The following is a 6,892-nucleotide window of genomic DNA, read 5'->3' as shown; positions in this document are numbered from 1 at the left end:
GCTATATTCAATTTCTTGGAGACGCTGCAAACCTGATTCTTACATACAGGCGTATTTCTCAGCGTCTGGGCTGCAGTTCCGAGAGGCGTATAGAATTTTACCAAGCTAAATCGTATTGTCGCGACATCATTAGCTTTGGCATGGTGCAAACTTGTCGATATTTTTCAAAGAAAAGTTATAACTGTAAATACTAAGAATACACCGCCGAAGATTTGTGAAAGTAATTTAAACAAAGCAAATGTGTTTTTTCTAATACTTTCTTGAAATTCCTCAATATGAAGCAAATCCTAAGGTGTTGTCATTAGGTGTACATAGTTAAATAATATACACGGAGAATCTCCTGTTGGATTTATCTGAGTGATGCGTAATGATTTGCTGCACCTGCTTTTTCGACGTCGTATGCCGCTGTGTTTGGTGTAATGGCTACAAAGACATTGAAAAAATTCTGAAACGGAGCAGCGCGGTTCTAGCACCGAAATGTCAGCTGTGACCAGCATGAGGCGACAAAGAATTGTCCAGTAGCAGCAATGTTCACTTATGTAACTGATAACGACCAGAGGATGTGGACGTGGGATGAAATGACGAGAGAAATTTTGAAAATGAGAGAATTATACATAAGATGTATTATGTACACTGTCTATGGTGCTTTTTGCCGTTCTCTATCTTGAAACTGGGTAATGGTGCGTTTGGATGACGCCGTTGCTCCGTGGAACATGAGCACTGGCCTATGCATGCTGCAGTGCCTGACGTATTTGGTTAGTGTCACGTTTGGTAGACCTCCTACGTAGACTGGGTAATGACGCGTCCTCCTTTCGACGCCAACAAATATCAACCCGTATCAACTGTACTCCGGCGGCGGCTGCGTATGGCACGGCCGCGCGGGCCCTGTGTTCAAAGCGAACTGCGTGGCGGACAGTGCGCCGAGTGGTGACAGCTTCATGCGCGCTGTGTTCACACCGCTTATTTCGCTTTCAAGTGAGAGGCAGCACGAAGGTCAATTTGCTCGTTGCTTCGGGCCCTATCTTGAAATCGATCGCCTTACGTTACGGACGTGACAGATGGATTTCCTCGATGGGTAGGAATAGAAATGGCTACGCATTTCAAGAACTCTCCGCCTAATATGTTCCCATTACTGCGTCTCTTCACGTCACTATTATCATTTAGAACTGTGTATTCTGGAGGAGCTAAGGGGAGTGGGTGATATAAAACCAAAGGCAGCATGGGGAAGCAGTTCTAATAAAGGAAGAAATGGAGCAAATCAAAGCTCTTTGCTCCAACTCTATATACAGCGATGATTACGAGGCAGTGTTCACGCACACCTTCTCTTTTGGCTGAAGGATTCCCCGAAAGAAGACCTTTGCAATGTATTGCACCATGCAAATTTGAAGGCAACCAGCGCCACTTCTTTGGGTTACCCCACATCACCCTAGGAGGCACAGATGCGACGATCCACGTGGTTGCCAGGCAGTGCAACGCATGCGCAACGTGAGACCTCGACCTCCGGTGCCCTCTCGCCCGTCTCATCGTAGTTTTATGCATCGCGACACCTCGCGGTCTTCATTAGCTACCAGACACCCGCATACGCAGGCTAGCTTATGTCCCAGACGTTCCACTACTGCGTGTAAAGTAGTGTCAGACACCGCTTCTAGATGGCGGCGCAGTCTCGCAGACGAGTGTGAGCTATCCGTCGAGAACACACGAGCTGCAAGCGGCAGCCACGGATGGCAGAAGAGGAGCAGGGGGTTTGCAATGAAAGCTTCGCTTTAACTGTACGTCAGGTTGCTGGAAATGAAAAGGCTCATCGTGTCACTGCAACTTGCGCTCACAAAGGGAGGGACTGCCCACAAACTTCTTGTATCATTTACAACGTCCGTGTGTTAACACGCCGATGCCTCCTAAAGCAGCACCCAGACCACAGTGCTGCAAATGGCTCGTTCCCTCCCCGTGTTCGTGGTAGTGGCTTGCCTCGTAGTATTTGAGCACTGTTAATGACATTAAGGCTCTCTGTTGCCGCATGAACGCTTGTATGATCAAAGAGGTGTGGACAGCGCATACATTCTGTCGCTCCTGTGAGACTCTTGAACGCCTTACATTGGAGTGTCCCACGTTCGTCACACAACGTGCACTGCTAGTGAATATGAACTGCTAGAGGGCTCCAGGATCGTGCATCTTTGTAATATGTCGCCAAAAGCTTAATGACACCTTTTGCTGCCTTCACCTCACACCTGAACACGGTCGCACACGATAACACATTAGTTCAGGCCTATCGCTGCCTTTCCTTCAATGAAATCTCTCCGCTTTGCCATCCACAAGAAGCGGAACAGGTACAGTGGTCACAGAACCAGCTTGAAAATTGTAACTTGACCATCAAATCTCGTCGTGGTTAATGCTACAAGGACACAGTTTTGGCTGAGATAAACGCTGGTGAAATGCCACAGCTGAGTAAGAAACAATACAAAAGCTTCGTGTATACCCTATGCCATTGCTTCGGTGCACGTCTGATATATTTTTGGATTTGTAGTCGTCAATGCATGCTTGACATTCTTTGTAACTTTAACTTGACATTCTTTGTAACTTGTTCGCGTATGCTTTATGGTAACATGAATGGTGAAGTTATTAGAGGCGCTCGATTGGCAGTATACTTCGCCATAGTGAAGCACTGATTATGAAGCTGTCAGTGATGGAGGAAATATTTGCAGCCGTGTCTCTGGACGTTGGATGCACTGCCAAATGCAAACTACAACGTGGAAACCAGAAGAAATAACTATGTTTTTTAATGAAGTATTCAATTTGTCTTTTTTGAGCCTTTTGAATTCCTGGTGTGAAGCCTTACAAGGATTTGACCAAAGAGAAAAATTGCAGACGGTAGGAACGAGTATGCAGAAACGTACCTTCAAAGTCAATGAAGAAACATGAAGGTCTCAGGCACTTAAACATTAAAACAATCATAGCAAGGCTCCAAGCGCTCTAACAATTTAAACTTCATTGCTATTCGGCACACACGCTATGCTTATTTTCCAAGAGGTGCCTCGGTGATGAAATCAGGTCGAAGAAGGTGGTCCCGTGGGAGTAGAACATTTCGACGTTTTCGTACTCCTTCCTGCGTGCCCGGTAGACTGCTTTGCCGGTGAGTTAATAGCTGAGCAAGTTGGTACACCTTTACACTATAGTGAAACAGCATGACACAAGGCACAAGGACAAGTCTGATGTTAGCCTTGTGTTCCTTGTCGTTTCCACTGCTCACTTTCACGCAAAATCTGCTTTGATGCCACATCGGGCCTCGCAGCGAGTAGCAGCATAAGAGGCCACCGAGCGAGCCGAAGCAAGTGTGAAAACATCGCGATGTCCTCTTCGATAATGACCACTTATTGGAGGATTGACGTCACCGTACAGGAAGTTGTTGGGAAACTAAACAGGAACTAGCTATAGAAAAGGTAATGCATTAGTAGATATAAAACTCATTGCATTGCAAAGTATTTTCTGATGACCTTTCGAAGTCGTGGGTCTTAATTTAACGGAATAAATGAGAAGTAGAAAATACAATGTAGGTACACATTTAAAGTTGTTCCTGCAAGAGAGTGGTATTGATGTAATAGATATGGCTGCCACTCAGGACGCAGCAAAATGCACGAGAACAGGAATATGTGTAATAGCAAGGGAGATATATTACAGAAAAATTGAAGGAGAATTAGAGATGAGACGCTGGCAAGATGCGCTGGCAATTTTTTAAGCTGGAAGTTATCAGAATATCTTTCTTGTCCACCATGTGCAATGGGCTATCAAACGTATTGATATTTTTCCCACCAATACAATGTTAAAAAAATATATAGTTTTAGAACAGGAATCAATAAAACTTCAGCGGCCAAGCACCGAAAAAAGAATATTAAAAGGAATGTTCACCTGTTCTGAGAATTTAGCATAGCATGCGCAGTACCAAACGATACGTTAACTGCCATTATTTGAGCATAGTTATATAAAACGCAATTGTTTTCTTATTGCTCCAGACTTCACGGTACGCTAATCGATTCTGCCATTGCGATATTTGGGAGCGAGAACTGGTGGGCAGGGGTCGATAAATAGCTCAGCGCTATGGGTACCTGATTGCATAGCTTCACCACAATACTATGATCATGGTTCTCCTGCTAAGCGGTCCACCGTAGCTGACCTGCTACACTTTTCCTTGTCACTACTTGCACTGTCCTTGTGAGACTAATCTAGTGCGAATAAATAACACAACCTGTTTAATGGAGACGATATCAGTTTTCTTCTATTAGTTTTTTTCTCGACTTAGCACTCTCATTGGTCAGACTCATTTATGCACCTGGCTGCCAGGAACGACGAGGTCACTCTGTGCACCATGTATGATGAAGCTTATGAGAGGGCACGTTACGTCTTCGCGCTATCCCTGCCGCAGACTTCAGTGTTAACGCAGAATTAGGCATTTAATAAGTATGGTATTGCCAATACTGTTCCTTCATTCCCACGGGTTAGCGTCTAAAAGCAACACTCCGCCTATGACAGACGCTGTAGTGTTGGACTCCGGAGCTTGTAATGCACCTGAGGCCTTTCAACCTCAGCAAGATCTTATGTCCTTGGTCAACATACTCATTGCGAGGACGAGCGTTACTGGCCCTTCAGAGATTTCTAGAAGCGATCATTATTCTCGAAAACGTTTCTGTGAAGTGTTTAAAAATGATAATCTCATTCTAGAGTTTTCGTTTCCCAAACTATGGCCATTTCAATGCATACATTCATTTGAATCTGATCCGAGCATTCTGGTGCCCTGGTTTTAGTTTAGTTATGTTACCGGATATTGTGCTTACTTTGGTGCACCTATGTGACTGGATGTTGTGTTTTCATGATTTAGAATTGACTTTCAGTTACAGTGTGGAATCAGTGTACTTATGTGACTGGACTTCACGTAATTATGATTTTATTATTTTTATCATGATTTATGATTCTTTAAATTCTCATTGGAAAAGGAGTAGCCGGTGCCCATTAAAGGTGGCATCTCCTACGTGCCGTATAATTAATAAAAACACGCAGTGTTCTTACATTTTACTTCTGTTGACACGTTTACCATCAACTACGGTAAGTAGTTTGTAGGTGACTTATGTCCGACATGCTTGATAATTACTATTTCATTCGTCGGGATATGAAGAGCAATTTGAAAACGATAAATAACTTGAATCTCTAATAATCTCTAATGACTAATAATCTCGCCTGTCTGCCACTCACCTCAGAACTTTATGCATCTGTAGGTACAGGTGACCCTATGCATACTCTCTGAAATGGAGAGTGAATTGTTGAAAAGTAAATGTAACTTAAAGTGGAGATAAAATTGTTCACAACGGCCATAGCAGATGGCTAAATCCTGTACTCATTCAAGAATAACTATTGAATTGTACATTTTCTACAAATTTGTGCCAACTGTGATCCGCTCCATAAACGTTTAGGCGACAACTTGAAGGAATTAAAAAGGTCATGGCATGAAATATAGAAGCTCGAATTTCGCATTGAGTCAACATGCACAACTGTATGCTTCCCACAGCTGGCTGGCAAAATTGGAGTGCATTAGAAAATTTGTATCTGAATTTTTTTTCTATCGCAGCCAAGGCACATAGCAGTCAGGCAACAGAGTGAGGTTCGAGACTGACGCCTTAGTCGACGAACTAAGACTAATGCAAGCTAAGGTAAACGCATAATTGTAAGTCAGAGCGAGCCTTACAGAACAGTTTGGTTGATCAGCGCACGAGTGCGTAAAAACAAATTTATTTTTACACGACAGTGTGCTACCCGATGTGCGGCAGCCCCATCTTGAGTATATTGATGTGCAGATATCTTTGCAAATAGCATGCAGTGCTTGTCAATGCAGCTATTTTATAAAGAAAATGGATTCGGTGCAACGTGCCAATGTGAATTTGCAGCTTCATCATTCATTTGTCGTCATGTCGTCATCCCGCAGTTGTCATTCTGTGGTCTTCGTGACACAGTTGGCGTCACACTCGTACCCTCATTTTCTTCGCATTGTCATGATGTCATCTGACATCGTATCACGTCGCTGCGGCGACGTGATACCATCGTCATAACTTCTGAATCGTTATCTCATTGTCCCCCGACCTTCGAAGTAACACTGCTTTCGTCGTTCCATCACCCTGCCTGTGTCGTCATCATACAGTCATCGTGATGCTGGCATGCTCATGACCGATCGTGGCAAGTGAGTGTCCTATCAAAGTAGGCTGATACACGACACAATGTGTGTCTCATGCAGCGGAGTCAGTGGAAGATTGAGAATCAACACTACGGATTGTAAATAAAGCTGACGTCAGCTGATTGCCTGTTATACTAATCGCATTGCCTTCGACAGTGTTCGTGAGATATGTTGCGGAGGAATTTTTTTATTGCATCTGGGTCAGCGAAAATACGCATGAGGCACCTCCGAAGGTGATAGAACACCAATGCCGCCGTTTCCATGCGTAAGTCAAGTAGTTCTCTCCGAGATGAAGCTGGTGCAACTAATTGAAAACCGCGCCTGTGGAATCTGAGAGGCTACGGTTGGCCCCTGTGCGGTACAGGCATCCACCGTGTCAACAGCGGTGTGATGCTTCGTGAGAACCCACCAAGAGTTCAGCTGTGAACACTATCCGGTCGTGCTCTCCCTTGTGGCTACCGGCGAGTGTTAGCACCCTAATTGTTCTTACACCATGAGACACCGTGAGCGTGCGTTAAGAAAGAACGATCAAGCGAACCATGCAAGCGAATCGGCCGATTTGACGTGCAGCGTGAAGAAATGTGTTCACAGAGTGTTTACTTCAAAACGTGTTGAAACTGTCCGGCAACTCACGGAGCTGAAAGACGTACGAAGTGATATTTAAGAACATCTGGCGGTACA

This window comes from Dermacentor andersoni, chromosome 10 (genome assembly GCF_023375885.2).
Source record: "Dermacentor andersoni chromosome 10, qqDerAnde1_hic_scaffold, whole genome shotgun sequence".
Classification (NCBI taxonomy): Eukaryota; Metazoa; Arthropoda; class Arachnida; order Ixodida; family Ixodidae; genus Dermacentor; species Dermacentor andersoni.
The sequence above is the reverse complement of the archived record's forward strand: the minus strand, read 5'-3'. Positions refer to the sequence as shown.